The following is a 13,889-nucleotide window of genomic DNA, read 5'->3' on the forward strand; positions in this document are numbered from 1 at the left end:
GAAGGTGATTCTGAGTCGAGCGGAATACTGATCTATCTCTCTTTCTTCTGGGTGTTACAAACAAATGCATTGAGTTATAATACCCTGTACCACAATGGTGGTGTAGGGTATAAGAACCTAAGGAAAATTTAAATATGTACCAAAAATATGGCGCCCAACGTAAGGAAGTGGTATTAAATGAAACATTACAGGATACATACATGCCTTTGACATTTTTGTGAGAATTACCGTAGGACATCTTGAAAAGAATTCGTTTGAAATATTATAAAGTGAGCTCCCAACCAAACACAACATGTAGGTTAAAAATGTGGCGCCCAACGTGCCACACTTTGCAAATCTTTTTTTCTTGCCATTGGATAACTTTTCCAATTACTTAAATTTCTTTTATAAATTCAATTAATTTTATCAAATAGGCAGAGTTTGGATATTTCCTCTTCATCACCATTACTCACTGGTCAGCCATTTCAGTTTGCTAAGAATGATTGAAATCTTTGCAATATTGACTTGTTTTTTTTTTAATGAAAAATCTTTGTTGTAACAAGAAACCCAAGCCCCTCCTTTCTCTTCCTATATAAAGCAAAGATTTTTCTTACCCTTTGCTAGATATTCACTTTGTAGCAACATTATGCTACTCCCTACTTCTAGCCACCATCTATCTATGCCGTTACTATGGCCAGTACTTAAAGTAAACAACATTTTTTCCCAGTTCCATGCTTGGTTGATTTTGGCAATTTCATCATAATCATAATGCCAACAAGATGTTCACCATTCCCAGCGGAATGGCGAGAACTTCAATAATCACAATGATGATGTTGGTTCCTCCCATATTTTCTAACATCATCCATTTTTATTCTTCCACTCACAGTGATGATGATCACGATGATTCCCTTTACCGGCATAGAGTTGTTCCAACAACCTCTTTACAATTCAAAAACTACATGGATGGTTGATAGTACTTTCCGTTCCTGTGGGTTTTTATTGCAAATACCATAAAAAATTATTTAACTTTCAGCAAACATAACGTAATAAAAAAAAACTGAAATTTTCAATATCCATGCCAAAGAAAGGCCAGCTAGTGGAGGAGAGGAAGTGAAAAATTTTAAGAGTGGGAAACAGTTTTTCTTCTGTTTGTTTATAGAGATACAATTGTCTACTTTTATAGGGCCCTGATGCTGGCTATAGGTCTACTACAGTAAAAGGACTTTTAATAAAACAAAAAAAAAAAAAGGGAAAAAACCTCCATGGGGGAGGAACTGCAAAGAACTCATAGCCACTTTTTTTATGGAATATATGGCCATTTTAAACGTAAAAATGCATACTAAAGCGAAAAATTGGGGAATGTGTTAATCTTTTTTTGCGAAACCGAAACATAAATCCTATAGGCTAAAAAGTTTCACAAACTCCTCATAGCAATGTTTAACTTCAGCTTATGCTGGCGCCCAACATTGGGTGGATGGATTTATTAAAAAATGTTGGCTGCTTTTGCCAAAAAATATGGTTTATGGTGGTTCAAAAAATCAAGGTATCAAACAACCATTTTCAAGGTGCCACGAGTGGTTATTTTGCACATAACCGAAGCGACAAATATGTAGTTTCGATATACATATAATCTCCACATTCGTACTTTTTAGTGCATAATGCATACAGGCGCCCAACGATGGGCATAGAGCGTCTCTTCTTACAAACCTATTAAGAAACGAAGGGAAAGTGGCTCTTAAATTAGCTTTGTAATGCATATACCCATCCAGCGATAAGTTTTAAAAGTTTATACCATTCATCCCATTGCCGAAGGCTCACATACTGGGTACTGGCGCCCAACGAAGGGCAAAAGTGTTATTTTCCTCCTATCCAATTAAGGGATGGAGCGATGCAGCTGTCCAACCACAGGTTTGGAAAATCTCTCCCACTTATCCCATAACTGAACGAAGCGACAGATAGGCCTACATCTCCAACTGGTCCCACATATTCAGTACTAGCTCCCAAAGCAGGGCATAAAGTGTATTTTCCTCATAACTTTGAGCCTTGGCATTCACCGACGACGAGGTTCATTAAAAACGCAACGATATAAATTCAATATTCACATGATTCCTCCTTTCTCAATTGTACTCGAATATTGCACATTGGCGCCCAACGATGGCCATTTACCTTTACACCATCGGTTACACACGCCGATAATAAGTTACACCCCACCCATCTCCACCTAGGCTCACATACTGAGTACTGGCGGCCAACAAAAGTCATAAACGTTATGTACCTCCTATTCAATTAAGGGATGAAGCGATGCAGCTGTCCAACAATAGGCTGAGAAAATCTCTCCCACTCATCCCATTACTGAACGAAGCCACAGATAGGCCTACATCCTCACCTGATGTCACATATTCAGTACTAGCTCCCAAAGCAGGGTATAAAGCGTCTTTTCCTCATAACTTCGAGCCTAGGCTCGTGCCAGGAATGCTGTCACTCGTGCCAGGAATGAAAAACGAGGCGATGAAGATTCAAAATTCACATGATACCTCCATTCTCAGTTTTCCTCGAATATTGCACATTGGCGCCCAACGATGGGCATTTGCCTTTACACCATCTGGTGTTGGCAGACCAAAGTGGCATTTCGCATGATTTCCCATCTTCATTTTTCTTAAATATTCCACACTGGCGCCCAACTATGGGCATGGGGCGTCTATTCTTCAAATGTTATTGGGTTCGGGAGATTCTTGACATTTAACAGTCTCGAAATCTTTTGGGAAAGAAATAAAGTGCAAATCTGGGTTGAAAAGTGATCATAAAGTAGTAACTGAAATTGTTGTCACTCCTCAGCAAGGAAATGAAAACATGAACGAGTATGGTAACGATGTGGAACGTAGTTTGAGTTGTGCCATAAGCCAGAAGCACCGACTCATAAGGTGTAGGCCTCGGAAGTATTAGACCACAAAGTTCTAGTTCTATAACTATGACAGTTCCCATTGATATGGAGGCAATCGCAGTGCCTGTGGGCCCAAGAACTTATATCTGGAGATCGGTATATATATATGACAGCTGTATCCAAAAATAGACCGATCTGAACCATTTTGAACACGAATGTCGTAGAGCCCAAAACAGCCCACTGTGTCAAATTTCAGCGAATCGAATAATAAACGTGCTTTTATTGTTCCAAGAACTTAAATCGGGAGATAGGTTCATATGGCAAACAAATTTGCAAATTGTGGCCTTGAATATTCCACTTAGGAACAGGGGCAAACTCTTCACATAAAAATGAGTGCGGTACGACTTTTAAGCTCAATGATATGGGGCCTCTTCTTTATAGCCGATTCCGAACGGTGTGCCGCAGTGCGACACTTCTTTGGGGATAAGTTTTTATATAGCAAAGTACATGACACATGTCGCCAGCATTAGGGGGGGGGGGGGGGGGTAACCACTTCTGAAAATTATTTTCTGATAATCTCGTCAAGTTTCAAATCCAGGCTTTCAGCGTCATTGGCCGACATGCTAACCTCTTCGCTACGGTCGACTCCCAGTACATATGGCAGCTATTGGGTTGCTCAAAAAGTAATTGCGGATTTTTCATATAGTCGGCATTGACAAATTTTTTCACAGCTTGTGACTCTGTAATTGCATTCTTCCTTCTGTCAGTTATCAGCTGTAACTTTTAGCTTGCTTTAGAAAAAAGTGTAAAAAAAAAAGTATATTTGATTAAAGTTCATTCTAAGTTTTATTAAAAATGCATTTACTTTCTTTCAAAAAATCCGCAATTACTTTTTGGGCAACCAAATATATCCAAATATAGCCTGATCTTGGCAATACTCGTTTCGAATATCGAGGAACCTAACCCAACTCATTGGGCCTAATTTCAGCAAAATCGGTTAATTAGTTTACCTTTTATGGGTCTAAAACCTAAAATCGGGAGATCGTTATATATGGCAGCTAAATCTGAACCGATCCGGGTCGTATTGACCAGGAATGTCAAGGAACCTTACGAAACTCTCTATACCAAATTTCAGCAAAATCGGATAATAAATGTAGCTTTAATGGGCCTAAGACCTCAAATTTGCAGATCGGTCTATATAGAGGCTATGTCAAGACTTAGTCCTATATAGTCCATCTTCGAACTTAACCTGCCCATGGACAAAGAGAGAATCTGTGCAAGGTTTCAGCTCAATATATCTATTTTTAAAGACTATAACAACATTTCAACAAACAGACGGACGGATGGACATTTCGTCTTACATTTTTACTATTTTTAATAGCATTACCAACTGGCGCCCAACGTGTGGCATGAAATTTTTTGTTCGCAGCTTCTGTTTTATCTTTCGTAAGTATTCATTTCCCTTTTGAGAAGTGATAAGAAAACAAAGAATCAAAATTGTGAAAAAAAAGTTTTAATTTGGTCAAAAATCATGATTTCAGATACTGGCGCCCAACTTTAGACAGAAGTCTAATTTTATAGTTATTGTTTGGTAACTAGTCTTGCGTTTTGATGGGATCACGAAATCAATTCTGTGTATTCAATTAAGAACTTAGTTGAAGTATCATTAATTGGCGCCCAAGGTTTGGTACAGTTTGTGATAAATGGTCAAGAATTCAAGTGTACTTTTGGTTATAAAATTTGTTAGAAAAAACGGTAATTTTGATACATGGCTTGAGATTACACTAATATATATTTTCGTATAGGATCATGGATCCATTTTATATAAAGCCTGTCGCTTGAAATATTTTTCCCAAAAAAATTGATAAAAAATTCAGTGAATAGCAACTCCATGTGTCGAACGTACAAAGTATCCCAACCTGGCGCCCAACGTTTGTCAGGGGGATTTTTAATAAAAACTTTAGTCTTATTGCCTTTATCAGCTTCATTTACTTTTGTAGGGCGATAGTTGGTTCAAAAGAAGAGTCTTTTATGCTTTCCCAGCCGTCAATTATTTACTCATACTGGCGCCCAAAGAGGGGCCTTTGATAAGTTTCGATATGCTTTTTTGTCGGATGACTTACTGGTTTTTATAAATTTTAATGAACTTCATCTACCTGAAACAGACACAAAACTCATATTCAAAAATGTTTCAATTTGTTTAAAAAAAATATTTTTAATGTCTTTAAATAATTTTTTGTTTTCATTTAACGCTGCTAATATTCAAAATTTAGACTTTTTCTTTGAGCAGTTTTGTTATATTTTGCTACTCATTCTTCCATCCAAACTTCTTTGATTTGGCCGCCTTCATATTGTCCTCATTCCCAGGGCATTTGCTAGCACTTGCTTTCAAGTTACATTAGAAACCCCATCAGATATCTCATGGATAGTTAAAATTCATATTCTGTTCAGTTTAAGTTTTAAGGCGGAATCGCTCACATTGTTATTACAGCAATGGCAAAACAAAAATGTGGTCTTATTACAATTTTTAATAATTTCCTAACGTTGAATCAATTAATTCATTACATGGCCATGTTAGGCTAGTGCACAGACAACAACTTTTTAAGTAATAAAATAGCTGGGCAATGAAAAAAACTCTTTAAAAATTCATAAAATAAAAAAAATTCAACCAATGACGACTATACTATAAAGGCAATAAATTCTGCTAAACTTGTACTCGTATGTGGAGGTAATATTTTTTTTTAAGTTTATTTTTCAGTTTTTTTTTTGTATTTTTTTTTTCTCACACAAGTCCATGTCGTTGGCCACATAATACAAAAATAATAATTGTTAATTTCATTACTGTAACCCATTCAAGAGTTTTTATATCATCTGAAATGAAAAACACACTTCTACACTGAAGGAGCAGCACTTGCTTTTAATTAAAACATCATGCGAGTTTTTATTTGTGTTGTATAAAACAGTAAATAAAATATCTACATGAATAGCCTATGAACAATAATCAATGGTCACTGACATCAGAAGTATGTAAGCTTGCACTGAATAGTATAAGGGATGTGTAAAATTGTTAAAAAAGAAGAATAAAACACAAACAAATGGAAAATTGGTTTTATGAAGAGCTATTTGAAAGAGGCTATAGACAACTGAGAGGATGAAATATATGTGATTTTTGTATACATAAAATACCTTAACACATATCAAATATGAGGTGAAAGGAATGAAATGGAATTGAAACACTTAACCTTAACGTACTTAAAATAAAAAAAATAGGTTTATGGTTTTTGGAAGTTGTTTCAAGGGCTTATTTGAGTTAAGGAACGAAATGGAATTGAAACACAAAATTTTTAATTATGTTAACAAAGAGAACAAATGCTTTATCTTTTAAACAGTAAATCAGAGGTCTTTTAGTATTGTTTTTGTTAGGAATTTATTTAACAATGACAGTTTTGCATGAAAGAAACCAAACGGAATCGAAACATTTGGAAAACTGAGAAGAATTTTTATTTTATTCAAAAAAGAGAAGCTTTATGGAAGGATTCTTAAACAGATTTGGTTAAGAATTTTTTTTTGGTAAAAAATTTGGAATTTCATTGGTTTCGATTTCACCTTTTCCAGTTTATAAAGGGTGATTTTTAGCTTTTATCTTTTTGGCAACACTGGTGTAAACAGCTCACTCACGTTTCGTGTCCTGTATCACTGTTCAACACCTTCAGTTTGGTCTATAATTTAACCATGAAACGATTGCAAATCGAATTTTATTATCAAAAATAATGCTCTGTTAAGAAATTTCATCGCATTTCATTCTTCCATTGAGCGCCGGAGCTCATTTTTGACATAATGGGTACGCAAATAAGCAGAATTGTCGTGAAAGCATCCAGAAAAAATCACAGTTTGATGTGATTTATAGGCTGGTGGCATCATTGGACTGTACTTCTTTAAAGATGACGAGAATCGTAATGTTACCGTGAATGGTGACCGCTACCGTGAGATGATATCCAACTTTTTTTGCCCAAAACGCAAGAGCTTGACTTGCACGACATTTGATTTCAACAAGACGGTGTCACACAGCACGCATAACAATGGACTTATTGAGAAGCGTTATGTTTCATTTCCACAAGTTCCAAACTTATTAAGAAACAAAGTTAACCAAGAATAACAAAATGTTCAACATCAAATGACATTTTCTCATAATTTTAAACGCATTTGTAAATATTTAAGTTTTGTTTCGATTTATTTTCATTTGTTCCTGTTGGTTCCAAACGATTTCTTAATTATCTTTAGGTTTAAGTCGTTTTTAAGAGTAAAAAAATACAAAATTTAGAAACTCATATTTTATAGGATTTTTGTTTCAATTCCATTTGTTTCTAACTTGATTATGAATGTTAAGCAATTCTTGAGTTAAAGTTACAAATTTAAATTTAATTTAAATACATTTTTGCAGCTGAAATTTTCAAAAAAAACTTGTTTTGCGTATTTTTTGTTTCAATTCCACGTGTTTCAGCTTGGTTTAAAGATTAAAAACTGATTTAAAAGAGTTTAGAAACTACTTGGTTTTATTTAAATCGATAACTAGAAGCACAAACTTAAGAATTCATTCGTTCCTCTATAGTTATGAGACAAATTTTAGTTTTAAAACTTAATCTGTGACATGCAGCATTATTTTCAGATTTTTGTTTCAATTCCATGTGTTCCAGTTTTATATTTTGTCTAAATCGATCCAATTAAACATAATTTTTTCGGTTTTAGGTTTATGTGCATTAAGTTTAAATGGGGAATGATTGTTATTGAAACTTTTGAACGCAATTCCATCCGTCTCAATTCATCAAAATTACCTATTAAAAACATTGTGATTTAATATTTTTTTCTATTTCATTCGTTCCTCGTTAGTTATGAGCTTAAAGAACGAACTGTGGAAGTTAAATTTTGGTTTTAAAACTTAATCGGTGACATTCAGAATTATTTTCGGATTTGTGTTTCAATTCCAAGTGTTCCAGTTTTATATTTTGTCTAAATCGATCCAATTAAACATAATTTTTTCGGTTTATGCGCAATAAGTTTAAATGGGGAGTGCTTTTTATTGAAACTTTTGATCTCTATTTCATCCGTCTCAATTCATCAGAATAACCCATTAAAAACATTATATTTTAATATTTTGTTTCGTTTTCATGCGTTCCTTGTCATTTATAAACTTAAAGAAGGAACTGTGCAAAACAAATTTTGGTTTTAAAACTTATTCCGTGACATTCAGCATTATTATCGGATTTTTGTTTCAATTCCAAATGTTCCAGTTTTATATTTTTCTAAATCGATCCAATTTAACATATTTTTTCTGTTTGAGGTTTATTTGCATTAAGTTCAAATGGGGAATGTTTTTTATTGAAACTTTTGATCTCGATTCCAACCGTTTCAGTTCATCAAAATTGCTTTGGAAAAAAAGTTATCTACCAAAATGTATATAAATTTAAGTCAAATTATTCATGGAGGCCACTGTAGCGCAGAGGTTAGCATATCCGCCTATGACGCTGAACGCCTGGGTTCGAATCCTGTCGAAACCATCAGAAAAATTTTTCAGCGGTGGTTTCCCCTCCTAATGCTGGCGACATTTGTGAGGTACTATGCCATGTAAAACTTTTCTCCAAAGAGGTGTCGCACTGCGGTACGCCGTTCGGACTCGGCTATAAAAAGGAGGTCTCTTATCATTGAGCTTAAACTTGTATCGAACTGCATTCATTGATATGTGAGAATTTTGCCCCTCTTCCTTAATGGAATGTTAATGGGAAAAAATTGCATTTAAATCTTTTGACTTCAAATCAATTAGTTTCATCCTGGATTTTGGAGCAAGACAAGACCATCTGCTCCACGCAATTATTAGGTTTGGTTAGATTAAGTTAAGTTGATGATAATCCGCCCCCTCTGGTAATGTACTTAAGTCAGCAATCGGCTTGTTGTGCACTCTAAATACTAAAATTAACACGGGAAAAGAAAGTTTTAGTCAAGAATTTCGTGCAATTCGCAAAATCCCAAAGTTTTCCCTTACCACACCCATAAGTTGGTTAATGTCTGGTATTGTGTCCCAGCTTAAGTGCCGGTGTCTGTTAGTCGTGAAAGCCGGGCTATGACATAGGAAATACTCCAACGTCTCACCATCTTCCCCACATGCCCTACGCATGGTATCACTGGCCGCACCTATTCTGCATAAGTGAGCTCGTAGTCCTAAGTGTCCCGTTGCGATACCAAAAGCTATACTGAGCTCATTTTAAAAAAATATTTGTTTCAATTCCAATCGTTCCACATTGATATTTTGTGAAAAACCACCAAACATTTTGCAATCTCTGGCTTTCCTTACCCATTTCCCTAATTTTTTCCTTACCACACTCCTAAGTTGGTTAATGTCTGGTATTGTGTCCCAACTTAAGTGCCGGTGTCTGTTAGTCGTGAAAGCCGGTCTATGACATAGGAAATGCTCCAACGTCTCATCATCTTCCCCACATGCCCTACACATGGTATCACTGGCCGCACCTATTCTGCATAAGTGAGCTCGTAGTCCTAAGTGTCCCGTTGCGATACCGAAAGCTATACTGAGCTCATTTTAAAAAATATTTGTTTCAATTCCAATCGTTCCACATTGATATTTTGTGAAAAACCACCAAAAATTTTGCAATCTCTGGCTTTCCTTTCCATTTCCAAAGAAAAATCCCCAATCATTGAGCTCGTCTCGAAAGAGAAACAAACAAAAATTGTAAAATTTTTCCGTTTTTAGAATATTTAGTCAAAAATGTCAAGCTAAAAACCAAATGTTTACTTAGAACTGATGCAGGAAAAATCTTCAGCTTAAATTTACTTTAAAATTTGTATCCCGCTTTTCTTTAATTGTATGCTTCGTTTATTTTTCTACATTATCCTATGTGGTTTCGTGCCTGTGTGTTGATGCTTTGGTGGAAAAAGCGGTCATTAATCATTTTGCCATAAAAACGTAAACAACACACTCATTATAGGCTCTTGGCTTGGGAAATGGGTTGGGATTTTCCATTCCTGCATTCCCCTGGTTTTGCAAAATTCTCTCCGTGGTGGTTTTCTAAGGGCAAAGGCGGTATGGCTAACATGCACGCACTTCACCTAAGTCGCATAACTTAGAACACTTGGCCCCAGTAAGGAAAGTAAATGAAACATTTTTAAGCAAACTTAGGCAGTGAGGGGGATCAAACAAGCAAAGAAATAATTTAGTGGCACTGGAGAGAAGGCCGTAGTTGGTGTTACTGTTGCTGCTGCTGTTCCTTTGATGATCCTTTGAAACATTTGAATAATAGCAGCTCATTAAAAAGCTTTTCCTTTTGAAGTGAAATCGCTTATAAAATATTGCATATTTTATAGTACAACATATGGGACTTGAATCAAGAAATATATAGAGCAGCCAACAGCCAACTAACACAAATTTGTTGGTGAGGTGAGTGGTGGCGTCTAAGAAATATTTTCCTTACCAGCCAAATAATAGAAGGTAATATTTTTTTTGTTTTTGTTTTGCCAAGAAAGCCCTGGCGCATAACTTTGGTGTATGACGCTATCGCGCGAATGTACAACGCACCCAAATGAGTTGGTGGATGGCATTGTTGGTGGCTGTGGCGGCTGCGGCGACGTCCTTGTAATAAATGAAATGATAAAAACTGGGAATGTCATAAATAATTGTTGTGGCAGGCCATAAAACAGGCAACAATACACAGGCTAGGCCTGGCAGCCCTAGACAAAGTAGGCGAACAATGTTGATGGGATTTTATGTTTGGTCTTAATTAAATTAAAGTGTACGAAATGTTGGCGAAAGTAAAAAAAACAATTATTTTTACTAATTTTACAAATGGCCTTTTAATTTTGAGTGGGTAGCCTATTCCTTACCACACCCGCTTGCAAGATGACTTCATAAAATCAAATGACTGGTGGGAGAGAGTCAAAAGTTTTCCTAATAAATTCAATAAAAGTTTAAATAGCATTTGGTTTGAGAAAATGGGTGGGAATGATTTATTTCAGTACAATAAAAAATTGTGAGACAATAAAAATTTAACTTAAATAAACAACGATACTGTTTCTATTCCATAAGTTCCGTTGGGTATGGAATGGAATCTTATATACCCTCCACCATGGATCGCATTTGTCGAGTTATTTTCCCGGTGTCTATTTTCAGGCAAACAAAGGAAAGGGAAGGATGAAAGAAAAGAATTTCTATGCTTTTGGAGTTATATTAAGATATGGTTCGGACCATTATGGAATGAGTGATGGAGAACATAGTAGAAGTCTATGTGCAAAATTTCAGCCAAATCGAAGAAGGATTTCGCCTTTTAGAGGCTCAAAAAGTAAAATAGGGAGATCGTTTCATAGGGGACTTGTATTAGGTTATAGACCGATTCATACCATATTTGACACTTATGTTGAAGGTCATGGGAGAAGACGTTGTACAAAATTTCACCCAAATCAGATAATAATTGCGCCCTATAAAGGCTCAAGAAGTCAAGATCTCAGATCGGTTTATATGGCAGCTATATCAAGTTATGGACCGATTTGAAAGTCATAACGATACACGTCGTGTAAAATTGCAGTGAAATCGGATAGGATTTGCGCCCTCTATAGGCTCAAGAATTCAAGATTCCAGATCGGTTTATATGACAGTTATATCAGGTTATGGACTGATTTGAACCATACTTAGTACAGTTGTTAGATATAATAACAAAATACCTCATGCAGAATTTCAGCCAAATCGGATAAGAATTGCGTCCTCTAGTGGCTTAAGAAGTCAAGATTCAAGATCGGTTTATATGACAGCTATATCAGGTTATGAACTGCTTTGAACCTTACTTAGTACAGTTGTTAGATATCATAACAAAATACTTCGTGCAGAATTTCAGCCTAATCGGATAAGAATTGCGCCTTCTATTGGCTCAAGAAGTCAAGATTCAAGATCGGTCTGACCTAAATATTTCGAGCAGTTACAAACAGAATGACGAAATTAGTATACCCCCATCCTATGGTGGAAGGTATAAAAATTGGAAAAATGTTTTACAAAGTCAAGGAAAGAGGAAATATTTGAAACGAAGAGAACTCATTTGAATAGAAGAGGAACACAATAAAATTGATACTTGTTTTACTTTATTAACTTTATTTCATTTCATTCCATTTAATTTAATTTCATTTCATTTTATTCCATTTCATTGCATTTCATTCCATTTCATTTCATTTCATTCCATTTCATTCCAATTCATTCCAATTCATTCCAATTCATTTCATTTCATTTCATTTCATTTCATTGCATTTCATTCCATTTCATTTCATTTTATTCCACTTCATTTCATTTCATTTCATTTCATTTCATTTCATTTCATTTCATTTCATTTCATTTCATTTCATTTCATTTCATTTCATTTCATTTCATTTCATTTCATTTCATTTCATTCCATTTCATTTCATTTCATTTCATTTCATTTCATTTCATTTCATTTAATTTCATTTCATTTCATTTCATTTCATTTCATTTAATTTCATTCCATTTCATTTCATTTCATTTCATTTCATTCCATTCCATTTCATTTCATTTCATTTCATTTAATTTCATTTCATTTCATTTTATTCCATTTCATTTCATTCCATTTCATTCCATTTCATTCCATTTCATTCCATTTCATTTCATTCCATTCCATTCCATTTCGTCCCATTTCATTCCATTTCATTTCACTTCATTTCATTTATTTTCATTTCGTTTCATTTCAATTCATTTCATTTCATTTATTTTCATTACAATTCATTTTGTTTCACTGCATTCCATTTCATTCTACTTCATTTCATTTCATTCTATGCTATTTTATTTTATTTATATTCATTTCGTTTATTTTATTTTATTTTATATTCTTTTATTTTATTTTATTTTGTTTTATTTTATTTTATTTTATTTTATTTTATTTTATTTTATTTTATTTTATTTTATATTATTTTATTTTATTTTATTTTATTTTATTTTATTTTATTTTATTTTATTTTATTTTATTTTATTTTATTTTATTTTATTTTATTTTATTTTATTTTATTTTATTTTATTTTATTTTATTTTATTTTATTTTATTTTATCTTATTTTATTTTATTTTATTTTATTTTATTTTATTTTATTTTATTTTATTTTATTTTATTTTATTTTATTTTATTTTATTTTATTTTGTTTTATTTTATTTTATTTTATTTTATTTTATTTTATTTTATTTTATTTTATTTTATTTTATCTTATTTTATTTTATTTTATTTTATTTTATTTTATTTTATTTTATTTTATTTTATTTTATTTTATTTTATTTTATTTTATTTTATTTTATTTTATTTTATTTTATTTTATTTTATTTTATTTTATTTTATTTTATTTTATTTTATTTTATTTTATTTTATTTTATTTTATTTTATTTTATTTTATTTTACTTTATTTTATTTTATTTTATTTTTTTTTTAATTTTATTTTATTTTATATTCTTTTATTTTATATTCTTTTATTTTATTTTATTTTATTTTGTTTTATTTTATTTTATTTTATTTTATTTTATTTTATTTTATTTTATTTTATTTTATTTTATTTTATTTTATTTTATTTTATTTTATTTTATTTTATTTTATTTTATTTTATTTTATTTTATTTTATTTTATTTTATTTTATTTTATTTTATTTTATTTTATTTTATTTTATTTTATTTTATTTAATTTTATTTTATTTAATTTTATTTTATTTTATTTTATTTTATTTTATTTTGTTTAATTAAATTTTATTTTATCCTAATTTACGAAATTTTATTGTTTCAATTCCTTTTGTTCCAATTTGAAATAACAATTCCTAACCATTACCTTCATTATGTTGCCACCTCAGTAGTAGCTTCAAAGGATAAAATTATCCCATTCTCACCATCAAAGTGTTTCAATTCCTTGACGTTCCTCTAACCAAATTTGCCTATGAATCAAAAATGGGTTTTCCACTTACCTCTTTAACCTTTCAGCCTCCCTCTTTCTCTTCCT

General features: G+C 32.6%; 1 protein-coding gene across 6 annotated transcripts in view; it reads left to right on the forward strand.

Moving 5' to 3' along the window:
- The window catches only part of LOC106095360 (uncharacterized), a 304,255-nt gene that overhangs the window by 226,649 nt on the left and 63,717 nt on the right, over window positions 1-13,889 (forward strand). The window lies entirely within an intron of this gene.

Source organism: Stomoxys calcitrans, chromosome 3 (genome assembly GCF_963082655.1).
Source record: "Stomoxys calcitrans chromosome 3, idStoCalc2.1, whole genome shotgun sequence".
NCBI lineage: Eukaryota > Metazoa > Arthropoda > Insecta > Diptera > Muscidae > Stomoxys > Stomoxys calcitrans.